The sequence below is a fragment of the Cupressus sempervirens genome, chromosome 10 (genome assembly GCF_028749045.1).
Source record: "Cupressus sempervirens isolate cs-2001-9-10 chromosome 10, ASM2874904v1, whole genome shotgun sequence".
NCBI classification, from domain to species: Eukaryota; Viridiplantae; Streptophyta; class Pinopsida; order Cupressales; family Cupressaceae; genus Cupressus; species Cupressus sempervirens.
Genome location: NC_143127.1, coordinates 214,957,277 through 214,977,157, shown reverse-complemented (window position 1 = coordinate 214,977,157; position 19,881 = coordinate 214,957,277).

Here is a 19,881-nt window from a genome sequence, read left to right as displayed (position 1 = left end):
TTCATCAATAAATTACAAAACTTTAGAAACATTTCAATTACATTCAAAAATTTCATTCATGATTAGTACAAATTAATTGAAAATCGGAGCAACTGAATGCAATAGTATATTGCCTACGACAAGTACAAAAGATCTTGTTTCATACATGGAAATGGGTGTATGAAAGGAGGTATGTGGTTGCTACATAAGAGGAATTTAATAATTATTTTAATGTGGATACAAATTTGGTATTTTCTAGTAGACTAATGTGTGTGAGATTTATGCACATAAGAAAATTCAGCTTAAGCATGGGCTGAAATGGTATTGCTTTATTTTGAAAAATCATAAAGAAGATTTTTGGTCTTATTTAAAGATTTTTTTATGGTTTAAAATATGATGAATTAAACATTTATTTTGGGAACTGCTTCTTATGGAAGTAAAATTCTGATTTTGGAGTTTATCATTGGAGTTGATTCAAGCATTTGCACCTCTAATTTGGTTTGGTTTCATAAGAGAAAATCAATATTCTCAGAAAAAATGATTGTGATATTTGAAAGTTGAATGTTTACAAAAGCTTGCTACAAGAAGAATATTAGAATGTGGTGAATAATTTATTTGTGATTGGAAGTTTGATGAAATAGGATTTTCCTCTAAATAGTAATTTTATAAAGGAATGGTGACTAATTTTACATATTTATGAATTGTCCTTAATGTGTTTACATTAGATTTGGTATACTAGGATGTCTTTTAGCATTTAATTAGTTAAATTAATGTCCTTTTTTTCTTCCAACTTTCCTCAAAACTTTATGTTGACACCAATTTCTATGCTTTTCCTCCCATTTATTTTATTGTTCATTTAAAATATTATTCAAATCATTTTTTACCATTTTCCCCACATATGTCATAGTTTCTATGATCCTACAATATTTATTGAGAGCCCATTTCTTGATCCTGCCACCTTTAAGTAAGGGGTCTTATTGCAATAGTAAAGGACAAGTTGGTCCCTTACCTCGCTATTTTTCTCAAAGAAATTAGGGTCCTAAAGTCAGATGTTTCTTTTCTTGCTCTCCTACATTGGTGCTTCTCATGATTTTCTATGAAATAAATATAATGTAATTCCTTCCTTGTCCCCTCATTTGAGAATCCCACTTTCATGGAATCTATCAATTATCTTTCTCTCAAGGTTTGTTGAAAGATATTTTAATCAAGAAAGTTCACTAAAGGAGTATCAAGCTATTGGAATACTTTTAGAATAACTTGAGGAGGAGGGGGGTGTGAATTAGTTATCCAAGGTCCAAATGTATAATTAAAAATTTTCACAACTTAGTGAAGCAATAAAACATTTATCATCATGCATGCATCCATAAGATATGAAATCACTAAAAAACTTGTAGGTTACTATCAAATCAACTTGCAAAAATGTAAACATGAAACATAAAAGATTCAACAACACATTTGACACAATGATTTATGTGGAAACCCAATATGGGAAAAACCACTTGTAACATGATAGTCTTTTTCACTCTTCTGAAGTGATGCCCTATGAAAGGACAACCCTGTTAAAGGTTACAATACCTTGTTAAATGATTTTAATCACCCTATTAGGAGTGAGCCTTTTTAGAGGACTTTAGACCATTCACTTGGAATGTCACTTAGTTAAAGAGTTTACAAATGACTATTAGGTCAACCTTAATCCAAAGGATTTACCCTAGACTGATATAATTATTAAAGAGTTATAGTAAGCCTTGATCTGATAACAAGTTACAACTCCATTCCTAGATTATAGATCTCTATTTCAGTAATTTATTTTGCTTATTCTTCATACATTTCAGCTTTGATAGCTTGTTCACTCTTCAAACATTCATATCCTTAAGCCTTCCTGCTTAAAATGCCAATGCAAACTCTTCTCTTAGGTCACTTGATGAAGAAAAACCCTTGACTCCTTGTATTCCTTAGGTTCTCATACATGAAAACCTTTTCTTGTAACCAACCATTCCTATAAATAGGAAATTAAGATCTTTTGTTGCTCATTCTCCATCATCCAATTTATGGTTAGGACAGATTAGGTAGGATACAATTAATCTACCCAATATCTCATATGTCCTCTAGACCTTGAATTTTTTGCCATCATCTCATCAATCTTATCTTCCACTTGGTTCACACAATTCAAGAAAAAAAACTTGTTAGCTCAAATCAATTGAATTTACGATCTTTCAAATAATGCAACCACTCAACACTATCTAGTTTTTGATGCTCAACATATACCACTTTACTCTTCATCCTCTATAAAATGACTCAACATGAACTAAAGTTTATTGGTGCTCGACATCAACTAAACTTTACTCGGCATCCACTATTTTTCTTAGCATAGACTAAAATAGACTTTTACTTGACTCTAGCTAATTTTATGCTCGGCTTGCACTAACTTTGCTCAACTCCAACTATCCAATTAGTCAAGCTTGGTAGACAAACTCTGTATAACTTGTCCTTCTAAACTTTCTTAGTGTAACTAGCCTTTGTAATCTTAAGTAGATTATCAATGCATCATGCTATCATTGTCTAAATTGATTCTTATACTTCTTTTCATAATCATAACTCAACCTTTCCTCTAGGTGCTATTGTTACATCTTTTGATCAAATCCTCTTCATCAATCAAATAAATAGTTGCCTTACTAGAAAATAGCTAGTTTGATATCAGTGACAAAACATGATTAAAGCATATTGATCACACTTATATCAATCTATTCTCAACACAAGTAACTGAGGTATTCCTATCATTTATTGAAGCATTCAAGACTTTATAGCATTCAAATTATCCTATCTATCTTTGTGGCATATTGAAATAATCCATACACATTGGGGAACATTGGAGACTCATATTAAATTATATTATGGTATTTTTATGTTAATTCAACGTTATTACATCTACATTAATATGATATTCTCCATTAATAGATTTACTTTTACTACATGTTAGGATTCCTTAGTTTAATGTTATTTCAGTTCAAGGTTGATTCCTCAACTAGGTATTGAGAAAGGAAAGCCCCTCCTTCTAAAAATGTCCATTTTCCTTCTATTTAGATGTGGATCTATAGGTTTTCAAAGCAATAAAGCTAAATTTAGAACTAGGGTTTTTTCTTTCTATTGGACTTCTTGGTTTTGGGATTTTTGTAGAGAAGGTTAAGGTCAACCTTTATCTTGACCTAATTAATTTCTTATCCCATCTTGACCTAAACTTGGGAAGTCACTCTTGACTGTAGGCCTCAAATTTCTTGGCTTTTGTAGATTTAGACCCCTTGATTCCATATTTAAAACAATTCCTTTCTCTAATAGATTTTGATTTCAATTTCTTAGACCCAAGTTGACCTCCCTAATTGGCCTTAATTATTAGTTTTTTTTGGATTTCAAATGATTCATATTTATGTATTTGATCTTATTATTCCATGTTCCTTTCTTTCATACATAATTTTTTATCTCTTTCATTTCTATTGCTCAATCTTCTTGCACTTTACACATACATTATCTAATTAACTAAACTCATAACAAATAAAGGGAAATAACATCATATATGAATACATCACTTTATTCGCATCCTTGAAAGTCATTAGATATCTAATTAGTACCCTTATATCCATTTGGGTAGTTATAATCAACTTTACATCTAATACTTCAGGGTTATTATTTTTCCTGATGTGATGCCTTAACTACCTATCTCAAATATTGAATTCTTACTAATTTTAATGTTACATTTTAGTGAACCCAATCTATTACCCTCTATTCTCATAGCTGGTGTTAGATTCCTTTCTTAACTAATCTCTACTTTATGTCATTGTTGAATGCATTGGTTTACTTCTATTTTGCTAAAATCGTAGCTTTTACCCTATATATCTATTGATTAGGTATTTATATCCTCCTTGTATTACCTTATTTAAATTTTTGTGTTAGATCATTTTTTATGTGCATTAGTGGTTAGATTCTCTTTTGTATGTATTTTGATATGTCTAGATCTACTTTATATGCACTTTTTTCTTCCTTGTATTGTAAAGACTTTAAAATTACTCTCCCACCACCATTCTATCACCTTTGGGATAAAACAACATCCTCCTACTAAATTTTCTTTATAATATGTTCCCCCCAAATAGGGTCATTTTTAATATATATGTTATGTTACTTTTCTCTCTTATATCACCTTATAAGGAACTATTAGACCAAGATGATGATTTAAAGTTTTCTCTCAATGGTCTTCCTCTTTTCTAAAGAGTGTTGAGGGAGGATGTTAATTCTTCTCCTAACATAAGCCTTATCTATGGGGACACTTTTGCTAAGGATGACACTATACCTTCTTTCAATTTTTCTCCCCTTGTGATTTCTTGATAGAGATATTCCTTCCTTTGATTATTCTCCTCTTTGGGATGAACCCTTGGGAAATGACATGGATAACTCTCTTCCTCATGAAATAAACTTAGTCCAAAAAGATAATATAATAGTTGATACTCTTTCATTTATTTTCAAAATTAAATTCTCTATGTTTCTCCTTCTCATAAAATATACACCCATCCTAAGGATATTTTAGGCAAATAGGAAGATGTTATAATTTTTCTGTTAATGCCAATTTTCCTTCATTTTTAACTCGTATTAGAGATGATGCATTAATGGAAGTACTATTTTAAGGATTCATTAGAAAAAAATGATAATATCAATATCTTTAATTATCTCTATTCTAGTCATGAACCAATTAAGACTTCAAAGCTTTATAAAGTTAATGTTTTAAATATTGATGCACAACTTAAAATAGTTAATGTTTTGTATTAAAATGGAAGCACCCATCATTTTAGACCTCTTATCTCTTACCCTTTAGTGACCTTACGAACCATGGATGGTTTTTTCTCAATAAATGATTTCTCCCATCTAGTCCCGCTTCTTCCACTTTCATCTACATAATTTGAACCAAGTTTACATATTCTAAAATAGGATGACCCAGGTCAACTTATTCCCCATGGATTTTGACTCCCGATGATAGTTTTTTCTTAGGGTTCCAAAATTGAAATTTGGGTGACCTTATTTACTTTCTTTATTCTTGTGCCCAAAAACTAATATAAAAGGAAGCTTAGGCACTTCATTTTATACAACACATCATCCATTAGAAATTTACAAGATATTTATTACTCATATAAGGACATTTGATATAGCAGATTTATCAAAACATTCATCAAGCATTCAAGATTCAAGGCTCCTTTGTGAACATTTTCTCTTCATGAGCATTTTGTTGGACATCAAGCTAGGATATCTATATTTTATAATTCATCTTCTTCTTCTTTGACATTTACATCTATGACTCCATGATTGCAAAATCCTTATTAACAAAGTTTTCATCAAGAAAGATGATATATTTTATATTTTTCTTATTTCCTTTTATTTTATACATTTTATTTCATTCCAAGGTTGATTCTTGAATCTAGGAATTTACCAAGGCAAGTCTTTTCCCAATAAATAAAACCATTTTTTCTTGTGTGTAAGAGAAAGATGTATAGATTATGATTATAGACTAGACAACTATTCACCCGGAGGTTTATAGAGAACTTGGGTCAATTTTGTTCTAGTCCCTTACGAATATTTCCATCATCATGTAAAGTGTCTGGAAATTTTTCCTCAAGGTCGATGTGTTCTTGGAGATATGAAAAAAATAGGGTTCTATGGGTTTTCTATCTTGGTCACATATTCGCAGTCAAAACTCTAGCCTCAATTTTAGATCTACAAACATATTCCCTTGCATATTTCAAGGTAATTTATTTTTCCTTTCTATATGGACCATCTTAAATTAGAAACATTTTGAATTATTACTTGTTATCTCCTCCTTAGTGTGTTTGCATTGTACACTTGCACTCAGAATGCATACTTTTATTTTCTCTTTCTTTCCTGTAGGAAAATTTGAGGCAGGATCTAACACATCATCCTTGATTTACCTCTTTTCTCTCACTTTACAACTAATATAAGACCTAATATATAGGTATGATACTCTAACTAGGTCCAATTTCTTGATTCTAAATGATTTATTAATTTCAAATGCACATTACAACTAGACCTTTTGTAGTCATGTAATCCCAAGTTACAACCTTGAATTCTATTCTCATAGGAAATAGGCTGACCTAGGTCAACCTATGACATAATATCTTAGATAAGTTTAATGAATTCTAGAATAGGTTAACCCAAGTTTACCATTTCTCTATAATTTGGGTTTTGGGCCCTAGTCCTATTTCAAATTTCAAGTGTTTCATATTCAATGCAATCAACTCTTGGAGGGGCAATCTAAGAAATCCACTATAAAAAGACACCAATCTAATAATTTGGAATGAATGGAAGTAATGTCCAACTACACATGTACATCCCAATATAACATATATAAATTTGAAGGTGGAAGATAAGGTTTGGATCGTATTCATTGATTTCCAAGTGAAGTTTTCCATCTACAATTTCCAATTCAAGAATTCAAACACTACATGTCATCATGAAGATGTGAAAAACACTTTAGCCTTGGGGCCTTAATATATTTTCTATTATATGTTCATATTTTATCTTTTTATCTTCATATCTTGCATATATTTAAACTTATATGTACATATACATGTAAAGGTTTCACTCATAGAGTAGATTCTTAGCATTTTCTACCTCTTAGATTCTAGAACTAAAATCTAGGATACATTTGCGCAATATAAATGCTTGAATTTTTAACTAAAACTATTTGTAGAGGTCAAAATCAAAAAAATAGTGGGTTAACCAAGGAAACTCCTATATATCCACTCACGCACATAAAATCTATAACATATTTGTACATTATCCAAATTGAGACTTCAAATTTGAAATCAATTCACTCAAATATTTCTGCAGAACTTGTCTTGATTTTTCTACAGTTCCTTGGGAACATGTCCATATTTGGGTGAACCCAAAATAGTGGGTTACACTTTTCTAGAGGAAGAAATTCCTCCAAAAATGCAGAAGATTATTTTTTGGGCCAAATACATTCAATAGAAATTACTCACATAGTTTCGATAGAAACTATAAAAGTGTCAGTAAATCCAACCTAAATAGTTTTGATAGAAATTGGATAATTTCTATAGAAACTAAAAAATAGTTTCGATGGAAACTAAATAGTTTCTATAGAAACTAACAAGTAGTTTATATCGAAACTAACTAAACATAAATAACCTGACCTTAATAGTTTTGATAGAAAAGAACTAAAAATAGATTCAATTGAAAATATTAAAAAACTTTCGATAGAAAGTTAGTTTCTATCAAAACTGGTAAAGTAGATGGCTTTTACAAACTCTATAATATTTTCAATTCTTTTCATGGCTTCTAGGCTCTATCACTAGGTTTAGATGGAGCACTAAAGACATTTCATTTTTCATTACACATGTACTTGGAATGATCTTTCTAATGACTATAGATTTGATATATTTTGAATCTTTTCTAAGTTATATATTTTTTTACATTAATTGAATAGAGGTTCATCATAAAAAATAGAACTCTATATTGGATGCTCATAAGTAAATAAGAGAATAAAAATTTTGAAAAATAAATATGGTCTCCATATTTGAGTCCCTTTTCAATAAAAAAAGAAATTTTGAAATCGGGTAAGTATATAAAGCCATGTATGTCCATATTAGTGTTAGACTAACTTTAAACTCCAATAAATATGAAATACTTAGGATAAAGACATCAGATCACTTCCATGGTTTCAGTATGGATATTAACAAATTAAATTTGAAAGAATCACATTTATATATATATTGTAGAAAAAATTTGTGTGTCAAATTGAATATCGCTTTTTAAAATTTAGTTTTTTGATAAAATTACCAATTTTCATGGCAGAAAAAATAATTTAATCAAATCAATTCAAAAAATTATTTAGAATCTACACAAAAAATCTTAAAAGACTCTAACTTACTACATCTTAAAATTCCTAATGGTTAAACAAAAATTTGTATTAGAATGTGAAAGTTTTCTTGAAAATTCATAGTTTAGTGTCAGTTTATGCAAAAAAGTCTAACCCATTATTGTGGGTCCACCTATTCTCATAAAGTATTTGAATTTTTTTTTCCTATAGTTCAATATGTTTCCAGAGATATGTGACAAATAGAGTTTAATGGGTCTCTATCTTGTTGATAGATCCATGCTAAAAAATTATAATCGTAGTTACAAAACATCAGCTTTTGGAAATAAAAGTCAATTTCCTCATTGCATTTTGAGATAAGTCAATTCTTTCCTTTTTCTTTGGTATTTTAGATATTATTATGTGTCTCATTTGTACTATACATGTGCATTAGATATGAATTCCTTAACAATTTGGTCAATTCAATTTAATTATGTTATATTGCAAATCTTAACGTTGATAAACATTGCATGAAAGAGGCCTTGTTTGCACACTTTTTTGATGAGATTTGGATTTAACATAGGCATCCCTTGATCCCATTTAGGTTTTCCTAATATAACTCATATCTCATTAAGAGATAGATTTGTAAGCTCCTCTTTCTGTTGCGTTGAATGCCTTAGGGGAAAGTGTTTAACTTGTCTTATCTAGTTTGCACTCATAATTGATGTTACTTACCCCTTGAATATTTTAGTGAACCTGATGTGAACCCTCATTTGCATGATCTTGGTAGTTAGATATTTATTTTACATGCATTTTATTTTGTGTAGCTAGATTTTGTAAGGATAAAAATACCAAAAGGTAAAGAAAAATCTTGCTTTGGACAAATTTCATTTCATTTTTACTTAAACAACAATAAGAACATAATTGCATTCCATTTCATCATGGAATGATTACTTCACTATACATGATGCATTCTTTCTCTCATGATTATTTTGATGATGCATTCATTAGCAAAACACATAATTTGTCTAGTACTGAAGTTATGGATATATAAAATGAGGTCTTAAAATTGCTAGAAATAGAGGTTCAGTTGGAACTTGGATGCATTGTTTATGTGTTTAATTAATGACACCTTATTTTATTGATGATAATATATATTTATGTGATCAACAAAAACTATGATTGGACATATCATAAGAGGGTTTTTAACAAAGCTAAGTTTTCATATGACAAGTTAAGCTATGTGAGATTAGCTCTATGTAGAAGAATGTGAATACATGTCATATCTATGTTTCCTAGATCTTGTTTTGAATTTTAGATTATTTACAATATTTTGGTGAAGATTGGTAGGAAACTAGTATATATGAAATAATGTCAGAGAAAATTGATCATATGTTATTTGTGAGGTGAGTTAATGACACTGATCTTGGATCACGATAGAAGACTTGTTTGTTCAGGTATATTCATGATAGCTAGTCTTTGGAATTATTTTGGAAAGGTCATTGTTGCATAATGTGTAGTATATTTTATTGGAAACTGATTGTGTTGGGGAAAAGTTTATCTTATTATTGCAAAATAAAATAGTTGTATTGTGACATGTGGAAACTATAATGTGACATTTGCAATGATTTTTATGGTATATAAGCCTTAGCATGGACCTAAGTAATTAATTATAAGGGTAGAAAGGAAGGATATATTCCTTAGCTAGAAATCATCACATATATCATTTATGTAATGTATGTGATTAGTTAATGTGAGATTTCAGGCCAAATGACTGATGAAGAGAAAAGATTGAGTTATTTAATTGTGGTGACCTTCAAATGAACTATTTTGGCAAGTATGTTGTAGATCAATATTCATTTTTTTGCATATATTATCCTAAAGACTTGTTCTTTACATTTGTTCAAGCATTTAGACAGTGGGTGTATTTGTTCCTTTTTCATACATTAACAAGTTAGAATCTTTTGATAAGGGTTTAAGGTCTCCTAACATGGATTTATCCTCTAATAGATGTTTTTGTACTAAATGCATTGTAATTGGCCCCTAACAAGGCCACATCCTTTCATAAGAAACTTAGTATATTATCTTGTGGGTACCATCCCCAACAAGGTTGTCTCTCTAATCAAAGGTTTCCCTAGTTAACAAATCATTGTGTTATGGTGAATGGTTTTCTATTGTTATGAATCTTTGTTTAAATTATGTCAGTTGACATTAATAACTATTTATTTAATTATAATTGGTCACAATTGATTCATCCCCTTGAGTTGTGTGTGGAGTTTACTTTTTAATAATTATTTTTAGAGAATTAGATCCTTCTTAAGACTTACATATTGATAATATCTATAACTAAAAGGAAGGAGAACCATAAATTTAATGGTGAGAACTATGAGAGTTAGAAGGATAAGATACAACACACTTGATCTGCATACAAATTGACTTTTGTTTGATTATAAAGATCCAAGTATGGGATAAATGAGAGAGACATCTATCTTTAAGCACTAATGATGAAAGTGATATTTTCTAGTCTAACATTATTGCAAGGGAAGAAGTGATAAGTGTGTTAGAAATGCTTTAGAATAACTGGGGGGGGCGCGAGGGGGGGGGGGGGGTGTGAATCAATTATTCAAGGTCCAAATGTCCTATTCAAAACTTTTCACTAAGTATAGTGAGCCCATTCAATAATTCATCCAAGTTTTAACTTTTCTAATCAGTAAGTTACTATAAATCAACATACAAGAATAACACATAAGAAATCAACACATAACACAGTGATTTACGTAGAAACTCAATTTGGGAAAAACCACCAGTAACATGCTACTCAATTCTCATTGTTCTAAAGTGATGCCCTATGAAAGGTCTACCCTGTTAAAGGCTTACAACACACTATTAAATGTGAACTTATTAGAGGATTTAACCACCCTATTAGAGGTGGGCCTAGTTAGAGGACTTTAGAAAATTCAATTGGAATGCCACCCTATTAAAGGATTTACAAATGGCTATTAAACCAACCTAAGTCCATAGGATTTTCTCATATCTAATACAATTGATAGAGAGTATTAGAAAATATTTGAGCTAACTACAACATACAACTTATCTTGCAGATCTAAAATCACTTCTTAGCTCATAGCATTGCCTGGCATTCAATCTCAACAACTTTGACAACTTGGCCTCCTTTTAAGCTTAGCCTCTTTGAGTCTCCATGCTTACCCTACTAGTGCAATCATCTCTTCATGACCACTCATAGAAGCAAAGCCTCAATGCTCTTCTTTCTCCTAGATGTGTTCTCCTTGACACTCTTAACCACTTTGTAATTTGGCTCTTTGCAGTAGCAGCATCAGTAGCATTTGCTTCTTGGTCTATGACTCCTTAAATAGAAGTCTTGGAGTCCTTTTTCCCACTTCATTCTTCCTTTCTTTAATTTCAATTCGTATGGATTAGGTAGAATTCATTGCATCTAACCCATATTTTTTCCCTCTAGAAACTTCTTGAATAATCCCTTTGAATTTGCCTAAAAATGATTTACATAGAATTTTGTGGCACTAGCTCATCATCCTTATCTTCCAACTAGTTCACAAAATTCAAGGTAACCACTTTGTCAGCTCAGATTTGGAAAATCTTCATCATTTCAAATAATGTAGTAGCTCAACACTATTGAAACACTAGTGCCTCACACATACTATGTTACTCGACATCAACTATGTTTTTCCTAATGCTCGGTACTTGAAGATCACTTGCCACCAACTAAGATTTTCTAATGCTCGACACTTGAACTTCACTTGGCACCTGAAGATAACTCAGAACACACTAGAATTTCATGTTGCTTAGCTCCAACTAAGAACTTTCTCAACTTCAACTAGCTTGCTCGGCACTCACTAATGATCTTAGTTTAAGCTTTACAGTCAACATTGTTACAACTGCTTCCTCCAATGTTTCTAAGTGTGACCAACCTGTGTATCTTTGAGTATGTTATCAATACATCATTTGACCATTGTCTTTACTAATCCTTTCACTTCATTACAATATAATAACTCAACCTTTTCCCTTAGGTGCTCTTGTTACATCTTGTAGATCAAATCCTCTTCATCAATCAACTAAGTGATAATACTTGGATCTTATAAGCAAATTTCATTCCTACAAATAGCATGTTTGACATCAATGACAAAACAATGATTGAAAACAACAATCTTCCTTCTTTGCAACAATCTCCCTCTTTGATCTTCATCAATGAGCTTTTCAATTAGATTTCCAAAAATTTCCCTCTTTGGCATTGATGGAAAACCAAATTGATCAACCATCATATTAAACTATTTAACCGAAAGCAAACTAGGTTAGAATAGTACGTCAAATGCCAATAAGTAATTGTATAACCATCAATTTTCACATCTCCCTCTGCTATCATGATTGCTTCATCACTACTTCTCCCTCTTTGCTGCTATATCCTTGTTCTTTGTTTTTCTCCCTTTGTATTGCTCATCTTCTATTGTTCTGATCAACTTCTCCCTCTATCTTCATTTGATCAGTATCTCCCTTAAATTTTTGATCACATGTTGTTGATCAATTTCTCAAAACTTCTCCCTCTTTGACAACAATGCCAAATACATATTAGCATCTTAATATGCAAGTGTAGTTTTTGCAAGTTCATTCAATTTCTCTCTTTGTCACCTTGCTTATGACTGATTTGGAATTTCAGCACTTCTACTACTTTAGGCATGAGTCCTAAAGTAAGCATCCTCTGCATCAATGTGTAAAATCTTCAACAATCAGCTCATTTGATGTAGGGCACTCTTTCTTTTGCTTCAGGTAGCCTTGGCTAAGGGTATCGCCCCTAACTTACCTCTTAAGATATTCAAAAGTATCTTTAGGTAGTGCTTTTGTGAAGATGTCAGTAATTTGCTCCTTTGAGCTAACATATTCCATCTTCACTTGTTTTTCTTCCACCAACTCTCTTACATAATGATACTTGATTGCAATGTGCTTGGCTTTAGCATGCATTACAAGGTTCTTTGATATGTTGATAGCACTTGTATTATCACAATAAAGTATCACAAGTTGAGTCACCTCTTCCTTCATCCCTTGCAACAAATGTTTGATCTATAAAATATTGGTGCAATTTATAGCAACTACAACATACTCAACTGATGTAGTGGACTGTGAGGTACAACTTTGCTTTTTGTTGGTCCATGTAATCAACCTTTTTACAAAGAAAAGTGCCCCTTCACTGGTACTTTTTCTATCATCAATGTAGGCTTTTAGTTCAAAAATTTCACTCCTCTTGTAGTACAAACCAAAATCATTAGTTCCTTTTAGGTACCTTTGTATTCTCTTAGATTTGCTTAAAATCTTGCCACTATTCCAACAACTAATGCAATGTCTGGTCTATTATGTACAAAATATTGCAACTTTCCAATCATTGATCTATACAATGTCTAATTTACTTCAGCAGACTCATCACTCTTAGATAGCTTATGTCATGTTGCCATAGGTGTGCTAATTGGTTTTTACTCTTCTAATCCAAATGTTTTGAGTATTTCCTTGATGTATTTGGATTGGGTCATAAATATGCCATGTTTCAATTGATGTACTTGTAATCCAAAAAAGAACTTGATTTATCCAAACATTGACATCTCAAATTTATGCTTCATTTGATTAGTAAAATCCTTGCATAGAACATCTTTTCCTCCAAATATTATATCATCAACAAAGACTTTTGATATCAAAACATCTTTACCTTTTTAAGATTTGATTTACAAGTTGTTGTCATTTGTTTTCTCAAATCCAATCTTCATAAGATATTTGTGCAGTCTCTCATACCATGCTCTAGGTGCTTGCTTCAATCCATAAAGTGCTTTGTATAGTTTGTAGACCATGTCCTTGTTCTTGTCATCTACAAATCCCTCTAGTTGTTCTATGTAGACTTCCTCTTCCAGTATAACATTCAAAAAAGTAGACTTAACATCCATTTGGTAGACTTTTAAACCTTTGTATGTAGCATATGCAAGTAATGTTCTTACTCCTTCCATTCTTGCAACAAGGGAAAATGTTTCCCCATAATCTAGTCCTTCTTGTGCATAGCCTTTGGAAACTAGTTTGGCTTTATTTCTTGTTATCTCACCATTCTCATCAAGTTTGTTTCTAAACACCCCTTTGGTACCAATCACATTCTTATCAGTTGGTCTAGGAACTAGGGTCCATGTTTTGTTCTTCACAATTTGATCTATTTCCTCTTCCATTGCTTTATACTAGTCATCATCTTGTAGTGTGTCTTTCATTGTTTTAGGTTCAACCTTTCTTAACAGAAATGATTCATTCCTTAGTCTATTCATTTTCATTGGTCTAGCATCCTTGTCACCAATGATTTGCTTCTAGTAGAGTATCCAAGGAATATGCCTTCATCACTTTTTGCATCAAACTTGCCATTTCTAGTATCTTTAAGAATATAGCATTTACAACCAAATACTTTCAAATGTTTAACATTAGGTAAATGACCATACCACAATTCAAAAGGTGTTGCATTTGTACCTTTCTTGACTTAAACTCTATTTAGTGTGTAGACTGCAGTGTTTACAACTTCTCTCTGGTACTTTAGTGCAACATTTTTCTCCATCATCAAGGTTCTAGCACAAGCAATCACTGACCTATTCCTTCTTTCATCAATATCATTCTATGGTGGAGTCCTTGGTGTTGATGTTTGTCTTTTGATACCTTTGTCATTGCAGAATATTTCAAACTCTTTTAATGTAAACTCACCTCCTTTGTCTAACCTTAGGCATTTCAGATTCTTTCCTATTTCCTTCTCAGCTGTAGAAAAATACCACTTAAACATTTGAAATGCATCAAATTTTTCTTTTAAAAACATAGCAATCATCATTCTAGAATAGTCATCTACAAGTAAGATTATGTATCTATCTCCTAGGTAGCTTTGCACTTCTATTAGACTACATAAGTCTATATGGACTAACTGTAGTTCTTCTTTAGAAGTGCATGTTTTGCTTTTGAAACTAGACTCAGTCATCTTCCATAGTTGACATTTTTTGCACATTGTGTTTTCAAGTTTCTTCAATTTGGGCAACCCTCTAACCTTGTTCTTTTTGCTAATGATGATCAGATTATTAAAGTTAACATGACACAACCTTTTATGCCACAACCACACATCATCAAATCTAACAACAAGACATAATGCATCTTCCATATCTAAGTAAAACATATTACTCCTAATTTTTTCACCTTTTCCTCTCAAATTTCCATCAGTATCATAGATCTCAACAATTTTCTTTCCAAACTCTACTCTGCAACCTACATTGCCTAATTGTGATACACTCAACAAATTGTATTTCAATCCTTCAACATAATATATGTTATCACATGAAATTTTCTTTGTGATTTTAATAGAGCCTTTTCCTTTGATTTTACATGGAACATCATTACCAAATCTAACACTATTTCCATCATATTGAGTAAAGGTAATGAACTTACTTTTATCTCCTATCATGTGATGTGAGCATCCACTGTCTATGATCCACTTATCATTCTTGTTCACACAAGTAACCAATGTTATTGCTTCATCTTCATCTTTATCTAATTCATCCTTCATGGACACATAGACTACTTCATCATCATTCTCATTAGAATCTTCTTCAACAATATAACATCTCTTGCCTTTTTCCTTGTAGTCTTTGCTTTCATCTTCTCTCTTGTTCTTGTACTTGTTTCCTTCCTTGTAGTTATTATTCTATGTACATCTTGTAGCAATATGACCTACTTCATTGTAGTTGAAACATACAATAGGGAGCTTACCCTTGAATTTACCTTTGTCTCTATGGAATCTCCTAGCAAGAAGTGCTTCTAATTGTTCCACATCTTCCTCATCTTCACTGCTATCACTGGATGCATGTTTTCCCTTTTTTCTCTTTTTTCTTGATATCTCCTCCTCAGTGTCTTTTATTTTCATCTTGGCCTTGAAAGAAAATTCAAGGTTTTCAGGTCTATAGTTATCAAAATTGGACAATTCAAATGTAGTAAATCTTCCCGCTATTCCTTCAAAGGTTAGTGTGTTTCCTTGTAGAAACCTTAGCTCTTGAATGGCTAAGACTCTAATAGCATAGATAGGGAGAAAAGTTCTTAAGTATTTTCTGATATCAATTTCCTCTTCCAATTGACCACTTAGACTTCTTATTGCACTTACCACTTCTTTCATTCTTGCAGCATATTGAGCAGCATTTTCACCTTCCTCCATTTTTATGTCATCAAACTTTCCTGTTAGGCTTTCTCTCTTTGCTCTCTAGACATTCTGATATCCTCCATAGATATTTCATAAGGCTTTCCACATCTTGAATGCTATGTCACAATCTTTGATGTCATCATATTCTGCATAACTAAGTGTAGAGGCAATTTCTAGCATTGCTTGATTATGCTCCTTCTTTTTATTCAAATCATCTATAGTAAGAGGTCTTGCTAGATTTATATGTTCCATTCCAATTGAAGTTTTTGCATAGTCACCTATTGATCCAAGGTGCAATTTCATTAGAATTTTCCATGTAGAAACATTGTCTTTGTTGAGCTTGGGAACTTCTCTCTTGGACATCTTGATCTTCCTACTTCTAATACCTTTAAACTAAATCAGCAGATGGCTCTGATACCAATTGTTAGAAATGATTTAGAATAATTGAGAGGAGAGGGGGGGGGGGGGTAATGAATTATTTATTCAATGTCCAAATCTCCTATTCAAACTTTTCACTAAGTATAGTGAGCCCATTCAATCATTCATCCAAGCTTTAACTTTTCTAATCAGCAAGTTACTATAAATCAACATACAAGCATAACACATAAGAAATCAACACATAACATAATGATTTACATGGAAACCCAATTTGGTAAAAACCACTAGTAACATGCTCCTCAATTCTCACTCTTCTAAAGTGATGCCCTATGAAAGGTCTATCCTATTAAAGGCTTACAACATAGTATTAAATGTGACCTTGCTAGAGGATTTAACCACCCTATTAGAAGTGGGGCTAGTTAGAGGACTTTAGAACATTCACTTGGAATGCCACCCTATTAAAGGATTTACAAATGACTACTAAACCAACCTAAGTCCATGATATTTTCTCTTATCTAATATAGTTGCTAGAGAGTATTAGAAAATCTTTGACCTGACTATAACATACAACTTATCTTGTAGATCTCAGATCACTTCTCAGCTTATACCATTGCCTGGCCTTCAATCTCTTCAACTCTAATAGCTTGGCCTCATTTCAAGCTTAGTCTCTTTGAGTCTCCATGCTTATTGTACTAGTGCAATAATCTCTTCATGGCCACTCATAGAACTGAATCTTATATGCTCTTCCTTCTCTTAGATGTCTTCTCCTTAACACTCTTAACCACTTTGCAATTTGGCTTTTTGTAGCAGCCACATCAATAGCATTTGCTTCTTGGTCTATGACTCCTTAAATAGAAGTGTTGGAGTCATTTTTCTTGCTTGATTCTTCCATTCTTTAATTTGAATTTGAATGGATTAGGTAGAATTCATTGAATCTAACCCATATTTTGTTTCCTCTAGAAACTTTTTGAATAATCCCTTTGAATTCACCTAAAAATGGTTTACATAGAATTCTATTCCACTAGCTCATCATCCTTATCTTCCAACTAGTTCACAAAATTCAAGGTAACCACTTTGTCAGCTTAAATTTTGAAAATATTTGTCATTTGAAATAATGTAGCAGCTCGGCACTATTGAAATACTGGTGCCCGACACATACTATGTTACTCAACATCATCTATGTTTTTCCTGATGCTCGGCACCTAAAGATCACTTGGCACCAAGATTTTCTGATGCTCAGCACTTGAACTTCACTTGACATCTAAAGATCACTCAACACACACTAGAATTTCTTATTGCTTAGCTCCAACTGAGAACTTGCTCCACTTCAACTAGCTTGATCAGCACTCACTAATGATCTTAGTTTAAGCTTTACAGTTAACCTTGTTACAACTTCTTCATCTAATGTTTCTAAGTGTGACCAACCTCTGTATCTTTGAGTATGTTATCATATATCATTTGAATATTGTCTTAATTGATCCTCAAACTTCATTAAAACATCATAACTCAACCTTTTCTGTTAGGCGCTCCTGTTACATCTTGTTGATCAAATCGTCTTCATCAATCAAGTAAGTGATAGTACTTGGATCTTATAAGAAATTGTCATTCCTACAAATAGAAAGTTTTACATCAATGACAAAACAATGATTGAAAACAACAATCTCCCTCTTTGATCTTCATCAATGAGATTTTCAATCAAATTTCCAACAAAGTGCACTATTAAAGTGAAAATTAATTGTGGTAAAAGTTCTTAATATTTCACATGATATTTGGATTAGGTTAAAAAAGTTATATGAAGGTGATGATCATATAAAGAAAGAGAGGTAGCAAAATTTGAAAACTAAGCTAGAAAATGCTAGAATGAGAGAAGATGAAATTGGTAGAACATATATGCAAGGGATTACTGAAATTACTAAAGGTATAAAGAGCTCTACAACAACTATAATAGAAGATGAAGTTTGTCTAAATATTCTAAGATCATTAATACTAGCTTATGAGAACAAGGTAAATGAAACTAAAGAATAATTTCCTCTTATTGAAGATTTTAATAGAAAAATGCTAATTGGGAAATTGCAAGGCCTTGACACTAGTAGGTTGTACAATTCTCTTCCCACATTGGATAATTCTTTTAGAGCCAATGTACACAAAAATAATGGTAAGTGCAAGAAGTTGGGTCTCAATTTTGCGGAAGTCTATTCCAAGGAATGAGACTCCTTTACAAATAGGCACCCAATTTTTAATAACTGGGTACTTATTGTGGTTCAGGTGCCTGATCTTTATTAAAAAATTGGGCACCCAATTTATTTAAAATCATATGCCTGATTTGTAAAAAAAAAAAATCCATTTTTGGGTGGGTTTTTTTGTCACTTTTTCTTCTGATCAGTATTTGGAGATGGGAGCCTAATTTGTGCTTGGAAATGGCAGCCTGATTTGAGCTTTCTAATGACTCCCTAGGTAGTTTTAAACTCTTCTAGGTATTTTAATTTGTTTTATATTATTTTATTTTATTTTATTTAGTTTTTTACTTTACAATTTCACCAATTTATTGTTTTTTCACAATTAATAGTTTTGTATATATAATTCTAGATTTTCATTGTAAATTATTGTTTGTATGGATTATTATTCAAATTATATTTAGATTATGTTTTGTCTCCTTTTTTTTGATAGTGAGATGTTCATTTAAATATTTATTTTGTAGCTGATCATTTAAAAATTAGTTTTTTATATGTTCAGATGTATTTAATTTATATGACACATAATTAAAGTTAAAGTGATGGATGATTAGATAGATGCATTAGATGTTAGATTGTTTAAACATGTCTTACATTGATGTTTTAGATTTTTTTCAACTAAATATTAATTGTAAATTATTTTGTTGTACATATTATATATTAATCAAACTTTATGGTTAGGATTTGTATAAACCATATACCTTAACCTATTGTGGTTTCACAATGCAAGCCCCATTTTTAAGAGAAATGGGGACCCCTAATATATTTTTGTGTCCTAGACCCCTAGTCCAAGGCCCGAGTCATTTTTGGACTCCCCCAAGAGTTTGGGTTAAAATTTAGTCTTTGACTAAGGAAGCCTGGAGGACCTAATGTAGGGGAAAATATGAATATTCAGCATTTTTTAGTACAAAAGTGCACACTAGCACAAATGCACACCTCATTGAGTTGCACAAATGTGCACTCATATCCATCTAGAGATGTGCACATGCACACTTGTGCATGTGCACACCTGCAGAAAGTGTGCACCTGCAAGGGTACACACTTGCAGAGGTGCGCACTTGAGGGTTAGGGTCTATATAAACCCTAGACCCCCCACTGCATCCTCATTATTCTCTATGCACAAATGATTCTTGCACCCTCACACCTCCAAACATGTGCTTCCTCTGCTTGCAACTTACTAATAAAAACACCAAGCACAAAGGTCA